The 15,547-nt window shown below is 42.3% G+C and overlaps 1 long non-coding RNA gene and 1 other non-coding gene across 2 annotated transcripts; both read left to right on the plus strand.

The window, feature by feature from the left end:
* The first annotated feature begins 1,866 nt into the window (after positions 1-1,866).
* Positions 1,867-14,014, plus strand: LOC134071666 (uncharacterized). The gene is made up of 12 exons (XR_009937106.1): positions 1,867-1,932; positions 2,697-2,797; positions 4,548-4,604; positions 6,656-6,774; positions 7,591-7,727; positions 7,809-8,050; positions 9,820-10,115; positions 10,241-10,607; positions 11,746-12,113; positions 12,254-12,935; positions 13,040-13,705; positions 13,830-14,014. It is a non-coding gene; the product is annotated as an uncharacterized LOC134071666 (long non-coding RNA).
* On the plus strand, positions 5,398-5,588 carry LOC134071804 (U2 spliceosomal RNA). Its single transcript, XR_009937126.1, has one exon. It is a non-coding gene; the product is annotated as a U2 spliceosomal RNA (small nuclear RNA).
* Positions 14,015-15,547: the final 1,533 nt, after the last annotated feature.

Genomic DNA, 15,547 nt, shown 5'->3' on the forward strand with positions numbered 1-15,547 from the left:
TCATTGATTGGAATACTGGCTACCTGTACTGTCTCAACCATCACTCGGTCTGTTCCGGCACATCAGAGCCGTCGGCATGAGCTCTCGGCTCCATGTCTGCACTTTGTGGTGAGTACAGTTGCAGCCCCAGAACCTTCGGTAGTTTTCAGAATATTTGTTATGTTTTTTCCAGGTCAGCATGTCCCTATTATTAGGAAATGCAGTCTGTCTGGAGTCAAGTAGTGTAGGAAATTCATCTTCTCAAAGTGAAAAGGTATCGAAAAAGCGGAGACAAAGCAGGAAGAGAAAACAAATGGACTAAGCAGCTTTTGGAATAGAACTACAGATGTTATAATGAGTGATAGGTGGAGGAAAGCCATACTGAACGAGAAAAATGAAGATATGTTGATTTTCCTGAATGTAAAAAGAGCTTGTCTTAAAATGGATTTAACACCCCCCCCCCCTCAAATCCTTATTAATGGCTCTAAGTGTTCCCAATTGCACTGCCATTAAGTGTCAACACCTGTGCACCACAACATATGACAATATTGAATATTCTATATTTTATTCTGTTTCAGATAGCCTACTCATTTTACATGATTAGAGTGAGTTGCATTTTAAGGAAAATAAATATATTTTTCAATGATGGTGCCATGGAAGATTATTTCTTAACAACCAGTCTATGCTTAAGACATGCATGTGTCTTAAAGAAAACCAATATTAACGTGTTCTTTCTGCTTGCAACAACCCGGTCAATAAGCTGCTGTTTGTGTGTTATCGCCCTTTTTATGCCCCATTATAAGTCTATGGACGAATATATTATGGGGTGAATAGGGTAACATTTTTAACAAATAGATATCCCCACAGAAATTCCTGAGATGATTATTTACATTTAGGCAATACTTTTTTGTATTGCAAGTTTTTTTAAAATATCATGTACAAATATGTAAATGAGGCATCATACACTTAAATGCCCAATAATTATCTAAAGTTTGGCCTGTACCTTATGGGTAAATACAGTAAGAAACAGCCTAGGCTGAGCCTAACCTATATATTTTCTAGGATCTTACACCCTGTAGATATGATTTAATATGTGCTGAGACGAGTCTCACCTTCTTCCACAACATTTGACAATGAATCTCTCTTTTGTAATGCATTGATTCTCAACACCCATATACTGTAGCTTTAGGTTAGTGTAACCCAAAATGGTCCCATGTTAACATTCATTTTTATATTCAGCATAGCCGGACCTTTCACCAAAAGTTTGTTTGGTTGATAGAGGTGCACTTTAAGCCCCCCAAGCCCAAGGCTATAAATGTATGCAAATTCTTGCATATTTCATTTGATAATGGTTCATCTACATAAATGTAATAGGCCTAACATAAAACGTATCTTGTTAAAACGTGAAAAAGATCTTGTTATAACAAGAAACTTTCACGTAATTACTTGAAACTTTCATGTAATTACTTGATACTGAGCCTTTTTTTTATTATTATTTCTAGTGTGACAACAATACACCACCGTAGGCTATAGCCTACTTTATAGGAATTGTTTAGGAATATTATATGAAGCTATTACATTTTGGGAATATAGCCTAGTGAAGGGGGCTATAAGGAACACGGAGGGCAAGTTTATTATAGGCTAGAGGTTTAATATTACCAGCACAATAATAAAAAAAAATCTCCACTTCAGAAAACATAGCTAAATCTTAGCATTAGGTTATTAAATGAGTTATAATATTTTGTTAAACTAATCCTGGACTTCAGAAAGCCTTCGTCAAGGTAGGCTACACGCCGCTATGCTGTCTTTGAGAGGGGAAAGATCTTATTTTTTTTTATTTTAACGAATGCGCCCACCGTTCGTTTTCAGCGGATCCGTTCTGGGGCACGAAGACATGAGGAATGGATTCCAGTTGTTTGCGCCGACAAATGGAGTTCAGCCCTTCTTCTTAGGGTAGGCCTAATTCTCCCTCACTAACTAAAATATGTGAAGTTCCTTTTGAGATGGGATAGGCTACTGATTAGACTCAGTCTTACTTGGACAGTGAGTGCTTTTTCTTGAATTTCCCCCGGAGTAGGTCGCCTCTGCCTAAATTGAGAAGGAAAGTGCTTCATTTGATTTACTTTGCTGCAAAAGAAAGACTAATTTATTAGATTAAAAGCCTATGATTTGGTCCAGCCAATATTCTAATGGTGTGACTGTGTGCATGTGGCGACATAAATCGTAATGTAACAAGAACATTTTGGGCTGGTGACGTATAGGGCAAAATCCGATTGAATCAGGCAGGCTTGTACAAAAAGTATGACCTTATGCGACACCTAGTGGTGTAGCTCAGTATGCAGACACAACAGATTGAGGTCATGAGTGTAGGCCTTAATTGCCGGTAGCCCACGAGTCATGCTTCTGGTTACGGACTAGCCGCTAGCGGTAGCAGTCTTATTTTCTCATAACAATGAAATAGTATAACTATTGTATCATTCAGACGACTATTTGGGTATGTGGCCTAAGTATTCTTAGCTTTGTAACTATAATCAGTAGGCCTGTGTACGTAGGCGTAATGCATGCAGCCTCGGGTGGGCTAGGATGTTGATTGATGTTGGTTCACATGGGTATTGCAAAAAAACAACATGTTTAGGCCTACACTAGGTTATGATCAATATAGCCTAGTTTAGAGTTCTTAAATTGCAACAGATGTTTGATATGTTTCATTTTTCCAGACTCTACTGGCGGATCGTAGGCCTATGTGCGACTGAATATTACCACAGCTCCATTTCATAAAGAACATATATGGCAGATGTTCGGGAGCATCAAGGAAAAGGTAAACGATTATTGAATTAATTGGCTAGTCTTTTGTAACTTTGAAGTTGACGGTTGCAGTAGGCCTTTTTTCTTTCAGTGTTTGTGGCATTGGCCGTTTCAGCGCCATATGAAATGGGCAGGTTTTTGGGTAGGCCCAACACTAGCCAACACTAACCAAACCAACACTAGCCCCAAATTACAATGACCCGACTACGCCACCCAGAGGGACAAAAAGGGGGGAAAACCCCACCTTACAGTTCTAGAACAGTTTCACAAGTTCGTTTACAACAGAAGAGAGCAGAGACCCAATTCTCAAGTTCAGTACTTTTATTAATTAATAAAATAATAGATTAATCTGTAGTGGAATAATAAGCTGGGGAAGAAAGCCAATTAGTAAAAATATATTTTATTACTTATCCAATAAATAGTTAACAATGAGCGCTACTGATATCGCAATCACATCCAATAAATAGGCCTACAGTCTAGAAAACTGGATCTAAATGTACTCTAATTACTACCAGCATGGAGAGAGCATCAGGTGAGCCACTGGAAAGCGAAGGAGAACCTCAAAACACCACTCACCTGTGCAAAATGAGAATATTCACACACACACACACACACACACACACATCAAACACGCTGTTATTCACACTCACAACAAGCAAATAGTGCAGGCACGCAATTATGGGTGAATACCAGAAAGCCTCGCTAAGCATGCAGTGATTGAACGAGGAGAGGAAGAAAGAGGGTAGACACCATCCGTGGGCCTGATGTGTACTATGTGTATTATCTGTTGTTATGATTAAATAAATGAGGTAATTTCACAATAACTATATGGTATCAGGGCTGTAAAATACTGTTTTGTCTTTTCTGTTCGGTGGGGAGTTGTTGAAATCTTTTCGAAAAGACAAAACTGCATTTTACAGCCCTGATACCATAAGTTAATGTGAAATTACCTTATTTATTTCATCATAATAACAGATAACAGGTCACATTTTACCATCAAACTAACTACCACAAAAACTTTGACCATTGTGTAGTTGTGCCATAACACTTCAAAGTTACTATGCAATTTAGTCCTTCATAGCACCATCAGGTTGGTATAATTACAGAAATAATATGTCACAATAAGTAATTCCTAAATATTTATTGCTTTGGTAAGTACATATTTATAGTTATTACCATTTTATTTTACCCAAGTTACTTGCATTGTTGTTGTATGGTAATTACACAGTAATTGTCTAGAAATTACACATTAATTATTTGTAACATGTGGTTTAAAAATATTATTACCATGAAATTGCATATATATTGCCATAACATTACTCACTTATGACTGATCTGTAATGTAAAGTGTTACCAAAAACATCATTGATTCAGTGGAAGGACAAAGTAGTGTTAACTGTTTTGGGACATGAGGCCAAGAATCCCCTGAGCTTTGTATCTGGAGATGTGTAAGGTTCAGGGATTTAAACAGATTGTGTTGATTCAACTTTACAGACAATACATTGCATGGTTTAATATACACATTTTTACTGTACTACAAGCAGTCGCCCATTCCATCACGATTATTTATTTTATTTATATATTACGTTGATGGAATTTCTCTGTACTGGCCTCTTGGTGCAGTGGAACAAGTCAAATATCCACAACTGGCCCTAAAAAAATAACCAGCTCTTTGTTTTGTCATAGCTCCGGTTTAAGATGCTAAATTGAGATTGATGTTTCTGTAAGGGTTTTCATTCTGTTTCCTCTGTTTCTCACCATAGAGTACGGATTCAGACTGGACTGTTTCGAAACTTTGGCTTTGTTGTCAGTTGTTTCAGGTAATAATAATACTTATTGTATAATATTGACCACTTGTTGCAGAATATGAATTGTATTCATATGTAGGTACATGTCTCTGGTGTCAGGATTTTTGGTTGTCTTTTAGTGAACTGGTATGTAGGGCATAGATGGAAATAATGATGGCCTAGCCTACTTTTTATGAGCTGTACGGATAGGGACCTTGTTTCTCTGAACACCGCACCAGTCGCCATCTGTGTTATTCATTGTCAACATAATTGTTACAGGCTGATGGGATTTGTTTGGACTTTTATTTGTTCTGATGGCGTTTTAATATGTATGTTCTATGCTGATTAGAATTCATACAGACAGTCAAACTCACTAATTCAGATGTCAGTTTTGCATTATATTTACGCTGCAGTACCACTTCCAGCCGCTAGGTGGAAGCGACACATCATTAAAACTCCACTAAAACGTTAAACCTCAAATCCTGGCCATTTGTAGCAGCTGTTTGCATAGAAGTTGTGTTTCGCGGGTTTCAATTCATTGGCATGAAACGAACATATTTCTTAAACTCATATCTGTAGTGTTTCTTAGTTATACTTAAATGTGATTGGTTGAGAGGTTGTATCATGTGACGAATCATTCAAAGTTTCTCAAAATGCTGAAATATAAAGGCGAAATGTGGGATTTTCAAACTCTACGTCTATAGCAATGTGTGAGTAAGTGTTCGGGCATTGTCTTTCATGAAGAAAATGTGGTGTTTGTTTGGAGCACCCTAACCTTGAAGATTGCGACGGAGAACTCCGTCCCTAGCGGAGCTTGAAGTACAGTATCGCTTCTCGGCCTTTTGGCTAAGATCAAGTGTAGTATCTGTTCTTATCAGTTTAATATCTGATACGTCCCCTACCCGGGGACCATATATTAAATTGATTTTTGGAACTGGGAGATGGAATAGGGGCTTGCTCCGTCCACTCCACGCATCGACCTGGTATTGCAGTACCTCCAGGAACGGTGCACTCCCCTCGGGGAAAAATGGATGTGAAATAATAGCTGACAGTTAGCATAGGTAGTTAATGACTGGTAAGCTATTCTTCACGGGGTGCGGTTTGATCTTTGAACACAACGGTTGTAGAATCGGAAGGTTTGTGCTGATTGAGGGAAGGGGTCTAGACTACAGTTGCTTGCCTGTGTAGACGCACTGACGCAGCGGAGCGGTATGTTGCTGCTTCCGTGTCAGACTTGGATACTAGACGTAGCTCTGCAGTAAACCGTTTCACATGGTTCATCATCGACTCGGATTATAAACAGGTTATTAAGTAACATTAGACAATTGTCGGGTTAAGTTAGTCTGGTTGCACTACAGCAGGGTTTCTTAACGGGGAAGGTAACCCCCGTGTCACCACTTAGTTTGTGCAGTGGCCATTCTTGTTAGCATGTCAAATTTTCATGGTTTTCAAATGTTTTCTGTGCAAAAACAGTCCAACTGAAATTAGACCTAGACTACAGGCCTAGCATGTTAAGTGGTGATAGGCTAATTTACTATAGCATGAGTGGTAGGTCGGATGGCCCAGGGCCTATCTTTTACTGTCTATGCCATAGAAAGAGAGAGTTGCGACATTTTTGATGTTGCCACCACACGATCAAAAGTTACAAAAAATCTGTGATGAATGGCAGGAAGGTGGGATGTACTTCTGGATGCTGGAAGGTGTAATCAATTAACTCATTGACTACTGACCAAGAGATTGGCTGTAAATAGTTCCAAAAGTCCCATAACGAGGAAATAGCCCGGAAAAAGCGCTGCCATTTTTTCCTATGGAGGTCTATGGGAGAGTCGTACAGTTTGTTCCATCCTCATGCACACAATGTCACATTGTCAATGTGATACCTTTGACTTTGTTGTTTTAGGGTGTTGGATTAAAAGCACATTACTCTCTTTGAACCTAGACCCGAATTGCTTGCAAAAGTTAATGTAAACTGAAAGTGTCAGACATTAACATATTGTTACATTCCAAATCCACTCGGCACTTCAGTCGAGTATTAGAGCTTTTGCTTGCTTGTTCACTAAGGTCATATCATGTTTTGTCTTCAGAGGCGCTGTGGGCTGGAGAGGCCTACTGAGGCCCAGTACTTGGGGCAGCTGACCTTTGGCCGCTATACTAGCAGGACCTTCAGGTGGCTGGTGGAGAAAGACATGGGCTTCGTCAAACAGTAAGCATTTCCCAGAAAATCAAATCAAACCAAACCATTTACAGTTTCCCTTCACTGAAACTAACAGCGATACGTATGCAATGGTGATGTCCTCATCTCCAACAATTTATTGAAACGAAGACCAACCTGAATATCCCTCACTTTTTGTGTGAAGAGTATTTTCCCAAAGGCAGTGCAACAGCCAGGTGACAATCCAGTCACATACTGTATCAGATATGCATGCTAGCGAAGAACTGTGAACTATGAAATGAAAGCACAGTTGATGCATTTCAACCAGGCTTTATAGAAGAACGCTCAGAGAGCCCGACAACATCCTGTATGACCTCTGCTCCGGGAGAACATTGGAACTGTCCGAGCAACAAGCAGTTGGTGTTCTGTCGAGTTGTTAGCAAAATGCCAAATCCCATTGAATCTCAGTGGAGCAATGGTAGCTAACACTTTACTGGGCGTGGGGAGACTATGTCTTACCATTCTTAGAACAACGTAATCTCTAGTTGCTTCAAGTTGCCCAACGCCTGATGTATGCAAGCCTCTCGATAAATTATTCCTTAGCCAACCCTACCTTTTTTTCCATTATAATGGTTTAGAATGAATATCATTTAACAAGATATACTCCTTAAAAATACACAGAAGTACACAATTAATGGGTATCATAAGGCATCATCAAGCACCATGCAGTCTGCATTCATAATCTAGGTGTATGTAAAAACCTTGTACTCATGGGATTCATTAGGTCCCTTCCACAGGTGTATAAAATCATACAACTGTTCTCAACTTTGAAGAATTAAATTTCACTCACATTTGTGCTTCGCACAGGGTAGCGTCCAGCACAAGCACCACCAGACAAACACTCATGCTGGGACACATCTGTCAAGCAATGGCTGCTGACGAAGGAGAGTGACATCCACTTCATGTCGGTCATGCGCTTTCATCTGTACATTCTTGGCAAAGAGGTAACTACATTGCATTCTGTAACTACATTGCAATAGCCAATAAAAATGTAAAAACTCATACTCACCTGTAATTCAAACAAGCCTCCACAGGACGCCACTTCCAGCTCTCCATCCCCCTGCAGCAACGCTCTGGACGACACCGCCTTGGTGGATGCCCTCGTCGCTTTTGAGAGCCATGGGGAGCTCTTGCCGATCTCACCAGCCAGCCTGTGTCCGTCAAAGGGTCCAAACAGCCGCCGCTTTCCACCAATGTGCCAGCAATTGCAGAGTGTCCTACAGTCTACCAGCAAGAAGGCAAAGCGCAGGAAGCAACAGAAGCAGTGGTAGAAGTAGATTTTAATTGCATTTTAAGTAGAACAGATGGAGAAAGGGGCAGGAGAAGATCTTAAAGTAGATAAGACATCAGTGTTTTTACAGGGTTTAGTCAGGGATTTTAAATTAATGGACTGTTTTAAATTCTTGCATCAAAGAGGGGAGGGCTTCACCTGGTTCAGTGGTGATTGGACCAGATCCTCTCGAATTGACAAAATGGGTAGGGAAAAAAAACATTTTTACAAGAAGATTTCAAGTTTTAGAAATGGAAAATTGTTTGATGGGTTTTAAACGGGAACTCCCTGGGATGGACTTCCCTTAGAGTTTTATAAAACCTTTAACGACATTTTACAACCTACAAGAATTCGACAGACTGGACAGACTACCTGACAGTCATAGAGTAGGGATAGTGTCATTGCTTTACAAGAAAGATGGCAAGACTGACATCAGAAACTGGAGACCTATCACATAAATGTTATAATTTACTTAACCTCCTGAGACCCTGCGTCCTCATATGAGGACATTACATTTAGGCTCTGCTTTACCTTGTGCTTACTTTTTCTGAATAAAAACCTGTTGTCCTTATATGTGGACACTTCATTTTACCCTCTAGTGTTATCAGACACACAATACAATGTTTTGGGAAAAAGCAATATGGCGTCGAAATCCACCTCCACGCTTTACCGGCATACGCGTGAGAACTGTCGTCATGGTAACGTGCCAGTGAACGTTATGACATTTTTTTTTTTTGTATATGTTTGTGAACAGTTGTAGTATGATATGGCATCAAGTTTCCCCCATTTCGATCATTACAAACAGACCAGGACGTGTTTAACTTTCATGTCCTCATACGAGGACATCGGGACTGAAATGTACGCATAATTTCATTTTTAGGCTACATATTACATTGAAAATTGTCGTTCATTGGCCATATCAAACTACTGTAAAGCAATAATGGAAGTCAAAGTGTGGACATAGACATAATAGAGTAGCCTGAATAAATAAATCCATTGAAGGAATTAAAAAAATAAATAAATAAACAAATAAGAAACAAATAGAGCAGAACTGTTTCGCTTCAATTGATTGTGGATAGACTTCTCTCCACATGGGTGTGACCCATACGTACAACTAACATTTACAAATAAACACTAAACTTAACCAAATTAATAACAGGACATTTCTGTTCAATAAAAACAAACTGTTTTCTTAATAGTTGAATCTTAGGCACTTGGAGTACACACATGAATATTCACATTCTTTCTGGATTGGCAATCTCATTGTATTTTATGGTAATAGAGACCCAATGTCCTCATACGAGGACATCGTTTTTCTCAAAAACTACTTGATGTACAGAGGTGAAATTTTTTTTGTATGTTTATGAAGCCCTACTAAGCCAAAGTAATTGAGTGAAATGAAAAATGCATTCAAATTTACATCCAGGGTCTCAGGAGGTTAAATCTTTTAAATGTAAACTTTTTAGTAGGATTTTAGCCAGACGGATGTCTACTTGATCAGGTCTCGCACCAGCACCTTTTTAAGGTACTGCAAAAATGGTTTGCGATCTTGGGAAGGGACAAATGAATCAAAGAACTGGACTTGCCAGGTGGACTGACTGCGACTTGTTCACTATATGGACCAACGTGCTAGGGAAAATCAGATGATTTTGATGGTTGGGGAGTGGGGACTAAGACGACTAACTTTCGAAGTTAAAGTTTTAATTTTTAAAGCTCTTTTTTAAAAAGACTTTTACCCTTGCTTTAATGTTATGTTCTGTTTTCAGTCCCCCCAGCAGCTTTCTTTTAGGTGTGTGGAGAGCGGTGTTTTATTTCATGCGGGGGTCCACGTGGGACCGACTCAGGAGGGACAGAATGAAGGGCCCAGAAGCCCCTGCCGCCCTCCCTGCCCTCCGCCAGCAAGGCTGCTTCTAGTGAGTGTCACGAGCAGCAACAGCAGCAGATGCCCCTGCCGTCTTCAGCGCCTGCTCAGTCTCCCCCCAATGCTCGCCCTGAGGAGCCGCCATTAAGCTCCAACAGCCAGCCTGCGTCTGCCACCACCTCGCCACAGAGTGACTCTCCTGTAAGTGTAAAATCACAACAAACACAAGCAATGTTAATGCATTTCACAGAACCGTTTGGTTACGAACCCCCACCACATTATGTATAACTAAATGTTGTGTGTGTGGTGCATCTTGTGTTTTGCAGGTGGAGCTGGAAGGCTGGGTGCAGCTATGGAAACAGTCCTATGGCATCCCATCTGTAGCCATGCTCTGGCTGAAGGAGCACCATGAGACTGCTGCCTTTTCTACTGACGGCCCAACGGAGTGTGATGCCCGCCTAAAGGACATCTAGGGCATCATTAGAAAGTGGTGCGTCCCGAAGTCTGACCGGATGTGGTTTTACCCCCTCGAGCCACCCGGCTTCATTAGCGACAGCATCCCCACGCCGCAGGCCTTTTTCCACAGCCTTTTTTTCTTTTGGTGCCCCATCGGAGTGTGGCGGTGTCCGTGTGGCGACAAGTGCGCTGGGGCCAGAGGCAACACACACCTCCAAGTCTGGTTACCACACCTGGGTAAGGCTCAGTCTCTTCACACCTGTGTTTACATTATACATACATCAGTATTTACTACTTAACACTAGGGATGGCGAAAACTACACATTTTCTTGGCCGACCACCGAGCCTCATTAGCCGGTTGAAACCGGTTAACCGATTCGTCTAAAATATTCTACGCTATTTGAAATAACAGCCACGCAATTTCGCAACTCTGTCGCATCTCTCTGTCCCCCGCTCACACGCACAGCCCCGGTGGCGGCGCCGCACTTTCACTCACGTCACTTTTTTTAAAATCCCCTACAGCGCGAAACATGAGTCCCGCAAACCAAGGAGCTTGTAAGTAAGTGGAGGACAAATGGCTCCTTCGTTTCGAAATGGTTTGGGTACAAGGTGATCGCGTTGCAAATAAAGGCGTTTGTCTAGCGTTAGAAGCTCATTTGAAATTGAAATTGCCGCGGCTACTTAAGAAAATGACAGCTCCGAAGAGACGCATAGTTTAAGGAAGTACTAGCAATAATAAAGAAAGATGATCATCATTACCTTATCTGTTACCATTGATGACCCTTCCTGAAATGTAGATGTAATGTGTTTCCAAATCTAAGCCCATTTTATGCGGAAAGTTGCTGCAACAGGATAAAACCAATGGCTAAAACGGGCACCTCCAGATTGCAAAAGACGCACCGGCCAAGGCATGCGTGCGAATGTTTTTATTGGTTTATTAAGTAGCCTACAAGCAGGCGAGTTATTACAAATTGAGTGTGAGGGATAATTTGTTAACTTCACGCAAAAGAGACCTTGGAATGAGATGGCTAGCTGTAGTAACGTTTAGTCCACTGTCTATAATAATAGCCTAATTTAGAGATCGTTTTTTTTTTTTTTTTTTTAACCGACTAGCGACAACTTTGATCGGCTAACGTGGATACGGTCAACCATCGGTCAAACAGTCACCGGTTAACATCCCTACTTAACACACATACTGATCTGTGATTGAGTGTGTGATCTCTCTTATAGCCCAACATCTGTTTCTTGGGTTGCTGTAGAGAATATAATGTGTGTGTGTGTGTGTCTCTCTCTCTCTCTCTCTCTCCTCTTTCTCTCCTCTGTCTCCTCTCCTCTCTCCTCCCCTCCTCTCCCATCTGTCCGATGTGTGTTCTAGGTATGTCACATCTGCAATGTGTCGGCGCACCATGGCAACCATGTGTCGGCACACCATGGCAACAGACGTGGTGTCCAGTGGACCGTGCCGCAAGGCTGCCAGGTGTGGAGGGAGTGGTCCCATGGGTTGGTGGCCTGCTGCCACCTTGGTCCCCTCTGTGCGAAGAACCACCTGGAGGACTGCTACCAGAGGACCTCTACACAATCCTCCTCATGGCCTTGGTGGAACACGGAGGCATCGTCTCTGCGTTGGGCCACAAGGACTTCCTCTCTTGCCAGAGAGCAACCCAGAGCATGGTTCCTCCAGCACTTCTTCTACCTGGCTGAGGCAGACGATGTCCAGGACTACCAGAGCCAGATACTCTCCACGTAAGGCACCATCCTGAAAATGGACTCTACTTGTACGTCAACACACTTTGATTAACTTGGAGTCTTCGCACCCACAGGGAAACACCACATTAAGCAAAACTAACCTAAATGGTTTTGTGTGTTTGTTTGTTTGTTTGTAGGTGGTGAAGAAATTGTCTGGGGAAAGCAAGGGCTCAGCCGAGTGATTCACCATTATCGGCAACAAGTTCTCCCAGACAGCGTCTTTTGTTCTCACCTGCGAGGAGTCTGTTGAGAAGCTGGGGCCCATGCGTCATGGCATGGTGGGACAGTTCCAGCTGGCCAATCAACCTCCTGCATGACCGCACAGAGGGGACCAAGGTGGCAGCAGTTGCAGGAGAACCACCTGGAGGACTGCTACCAGAGGACCTCTACACCACGCTCCTCAAGGCCTTAGTGGATCCTGGAGGCATCGCCTCTGTGTTGGGCCACGGGGACTTTATGTCTTCCCAAAGAGCAACGCTGCTCGCGGCTCCTGTGGCACGCCACTGGATCCGTCGCTTCAGTGCTGCTCTACGGGCTGAGGCTTGAAGTACGCTGCCTTCAAGTCTGCACTGGTTGGGGCAAAGCTGGCCTATAACCGCAAGCTGGCCTTTAACCGCGAGAACCTCCAGCTACTCATCATGGCCGTAGACCCGGCCACAATGGAGGTGGTGACGGACGAGGATGTACACGCTCAAACATCATGTCCGGCATCTCACCTCAGTGACCAGGTGACATTTCTTCTTGTCCATCGGCTCATTGAAGAGCTCAAGGGTTCAGCAAGGCTCACCTATAGCGATGTCAGTCTCTTCAAGTCCCCTGGTAAGAAAAAACACCACCACACACACACACACACACGCACATACACAAACATACACACATGTGCAAAATGACAACAGCTCACCATGCATGTTTGTGTGTTTTAGTATTTACTGCTGCCATTGATGAGATGTGGGCCAGCCAGCAGCAACACCTGCAATGGATCCGGGACTCACCAGACACGGTGATGTGCCGTTATGCCCGCACCACGACCATCATCGGTGTGGACCTGCTTTATTATAAGGGCCTGCGGTGGAGGGTGGAGCGGTTCCACAAGTCATATGATTCTAGGTCATCTAACGTGGAAAAAGAATTGTTTAACAGCACAACAGACAACAAACACTTGTCCCCTTTATCTCATTCAGATAACACCTATTGTGATGTTCAGGTCCCCACTGTGCGGCACGGCCTTGTCAGGTGTATCTGATCAGTGGAATCAATGGAACTACGGCTACAGCTCGTAAACAGCTGTTTGGGGGGAAGAGGCCGGCATCACCGACTACTCTGCGCCACTCATTGACCGGAGCAAGCGGAAGAGAACTTCAGGGCCCTGGCTGATCTCCGGTCAGACGAGCTGCTTGGGCTGGAGTACCTTTTCAGCCAGAGCACGGGGGAGTCCTTCTGTCTGGAGGGCATCGTCCACGCCGGTCCTGGGCCAGAGCTGGAGGTCATTCAGGCCGACCTAGGACGCTGACGCTGACGCAGACGAGGAGTTCCAGCCCTGAATCACACTGACCAGCAACGGGACTGCTACGGTCAAGCCTCCTGCTTTTGTGAGTAGAATACCTACTGATAGAAGAGAATACAGTGATGAATGTGACACCACTGAAAAACACATGACATTGTATGCATTAGAACTTACCTACTTTTCTCTGTGTGTGTCTGTATGTTTCACAGGAGGATGTCTGCAGTGATATTACATGTACTAATAATAATACATTATTATTATTTTCATGTTATTTATTTATTTTGTTTTCTCATGTAGTTATTTAGCATACCGTTATTATTTATTTTATTTTATTAATCATTTGTAAAGTACTAAACCTTGTTGTGTTAAATGTCCTATAAATAAATTGACTTGATTTGACTTCACTTATTACTTTTGTTGGTTTGTTCTTTACAATATTAGGGAGATCAGACTCCTCTCCTAGTTACTTGGTCTATGACACTTACTGGATCTGCTCCCTGCTATCAATTCTACGATCAAATTGTACATCCCTAACCACCCACTGCAGTCTTCTGATGAATATCTATTGTGTTGACCAGCCATAAACACTCAACACGTCATTGAAGACTCATCTTTTTCAGTGATTCCTTGTTGGTGGAATGAGTGAAGTGACCAAGTAGAATGAATTTTCATAGCACATTTCTATACAGCGTGCATTTACCAAAGTGCTGAGTAGCCCAGTGCTCTCTGTTTCTGGGTCTTTGGGTCTTTCAAGAGGGGTCTAAAAGCATATCTGTTCAGCATACACTTAGTTAATGATTTTATGATGAGTTATGATTATGGTATTTGTTTATTTTCATTAATTAACCTATTGTTTGCATTGACATTATCGTTTGTTATTGCTCTTCTCCTTTATATAGTCTTGTCAACTTTTCAAAACTGTTCACTTAATTTTAACTATTGTATTGTTTTATTAAGTCACTTTGGACAAAGGCGTCTGCCAAATCCCATAACCATATCCATCTATCAGGAATGATTAATGGATAGATGATTACATGTTGAGTTCTAGAATGCTTGAGGCATCACCACTTGGGATCTTCTGAACATTCTACCACAATTGAGTTCTAGAATGCACCATCATTAGAATGTTGGTTAAAGTAGAATACTGAGGTAGCACGCTGAATCAGTTGGACCTGGCTACACCAGAGATAACACTGAGAAAGAGCTTTCTGCTGGAGATTTCACACCTTGATTCACCTATTTTAACTATTTGACATTGGTAATCCTGCCAATAACAGAGGAGTCTGTTTTCCATTCCACTACTGTACTTCGGCCGAAGATGGAAGTGAAAAGCGAAGTGAGAGAAGAGAGTGGGTGCTTCATGGGAGCCATGACATCCCTCTGGAACACCATCCGAAACCGGCTAAGACCAAGGAGAACACGACAGAGGACAAAGAACTACAGAATCTGTGTCAACTCTGCCATGGCCAAGAAAAAGCCAGCAAAAGAAAGAAAACCGACATGGGCCTATTCTGGGCTTAACGCCAAGCCGAGCAAGACAACCCGTGTGGCTAAAGACACACCTGAAGAACTCCAGGAAAGACTGAAGTCTTCTGTGCAGGCTTTTCAACAGAAGCGCAAGCCACGCTGGGTTCTGCAGACCAGAGAGGGTCTTGAGCCTGCTGCACCAGCAAGTCAGACTGAGGCAGAGATGGGGAACACCCAGGCTGGAGAGCATCTCAACCCTGCTGAACTAACAAACGATATGGCAAGTATGGAGGAGACCACTCAACCTGGAGAGAATCCTCAGCCTGTTGAACTGGATCTTCAGACTGATGAACCAGCAAGTAAGAACACAATAGCAGTATATTTGGCTACCTTATTCCCATGGTATAATTTTATGGGAATTACATAATAGTGTATATAAAAATAGATAAAATAGCTCACT

Source organism: Sardina pilchardus, chromosome 23 (assembly GCF_963854185.1).
Source record: "Sardina pilchardus chromosome 23, fSarPil1.1, whole genome shotgun sequence".
Lineage (NCBI taxonomy): Eukaryota > Metazoa > Chordata > Actinopteri > Clupeiformes > Clupeidae > Sardina > Sardina pilchardus.